We start from the raw sequence: 1,952 nt of genomic DNA, 5'->3' as shown, positions 1-1,952 counted from the left end.
TTTCTGGCACAACCACATTCTCCTTGTCCAAATATCAGTGCCCATAGCAGAAGCTGCCTGTGCTACATCTGGCCCAGACATAGCTTTGCATGGAGCTGGCACCTTTGCCTGTGCCTGGAGCTGCCTGCCCCTGCCATAGCAGTTGGCACCCCTGGCTGTACATAATGGCTGGACCTCATGCTTGCTGACTCACAGACCCCTTGCCACTCTGCACCTGGCTCACCCTTGGTGGGTGTGGGATTTGGGCTGGTATCCTGAACTGAGCACAGCCTGCTGAGCCAAGTGGATGGAACAAACTCGGTGAGTGTGAGTGAAACTCAAGCAGAGGTGGCATCAGACACAGAGGTTTCCAGCTGGCAAAGCAGCACCTGAAAGATCCTGTGACAGTGGAATCACTGGTTTATGCATATGTCCAGACTCATTAAAATGTACATATTAAATATTTGCAGTTTCTTAGATACCGATCATGCCTGAATAAAGCTTTAAAAACAAACAACAATGAGTAATCTTTTCATATACTGACATTAAATGACTAAACTAGGACACATTAATAGAAAAAAAACAAGTGAACAAAAAGTGAATATGATATGCAACTGTCTATCTAAAAGAGAGGAAAGGATATAAATAAACATATGTGTGTATATGTGTGAGAATGCTTATTTTTACTTGAGAAATAAGCAAAATTTTAATTAAAAATATAGTTATCTACAGGGAGAGGAAAGAACTACGCCTGAAGGAATAGAGACAGAAAGTAATCTACTCTAAATGGATCTTGTTTCATAGATTTGACTTCAACATCTCATAAATGTTTTACATATTTACACAAAAATTAAATGAAAAGGCAGTTTCTAAATATTGAAGGTTAAAAAATAAAACTTAAAAATATATAAATAATTTAGCAAAATGTTTCAATTTGATTACATGTTGTATTGATATTTAAAAATTATGAATGATTTAATTTCAATATTTCATAAACTTTGACCTATTTGATGTAAATATTGCTTTTAGGGTTAAACTGGAAACTAATGTAGATAATGAAAGGAAAAATAAAAACAGGTTTATCACTCAAAGCACATTACAATGATTAACAAAAATCTAAGTTATTTACCCTTTTGATATAAACTGTTAATATTGTTAGATAAAACACTGTTAAATTTGAATTTCAGACTAATAAGAATCATTTTTGTAGTGTATCTATTCACCAAATATTATATAACCCATGCTTATACTTTAATTTGCTAAATCTTGCACCCCTATATCCACCTCTTCTTTAACATAAAGAGCATTTTTATATCTAAAAAATTGTATTTAATTTCATATAAAAGTAAAATAAGAAAACCTTTTCTTTCCTTTTTTTTACTTTTCTTTTTTTGTCGTTGGCAAACTAGAGCAAAGTAGCATTTTACAAGTTCTAATATATATTTTATTAATGAATACACAAAAACATGATATATGTTTCCAATACTTATTGCTATTTTGAAAGATAAATAATAATATCCGATATTTTGCTGAATGTGTAAACTATAGAATATAACAACACATTTCTTTTGTACTGCTACATCAGCATGAAATAATTAGATGACCAGGCTATACTCTAAATATTTTCTCATGATTAATTTGACCTATGGTAAGTTATTAATATGAATCATCTCAGAGATAAAGCATATTCTATAAAGAATATGATGATGATTATTACCTGTCTGTATAAGTATTCCTTCCAAATAAAGTATTTGTTTAATCTGCCAAGCCTGAACTAGGGAATTACCTGCATATAATATTTCCACATGCTGAAAGTTGTTCTACTGACTGCTAAAGAGACTATGGGCTCCTCCTTGGCCAATAATGGTTTCTTCTACTATGCTTATAGAAATATATAACACTTTCCTAGAAGTTCATATAAAGAGCTATAAGAGATTTATTTTTGCATAGCAGGAAAGACTTATGAGCTGGCT

Source organism: Mandrillus leucophaeus, unplaced genomic scaffold, assembly GCF_000951045.1.
Source record: "Mandrillus leucophaeus isolate KB7577 unplaced genomic scaffold, Mleu.le_1.0 Scaffold450, whole genome shotgun sequence".
Classification (NCBI taxonomy): Eukaryota; Metazoa; Chordata; class Mammalia; order Primates; family Cercopithecidae; genus Mandrillus; species Mandrillus leucophaeus.
This window is presented reverse-complemented; position numbering follows the sequence as displayed.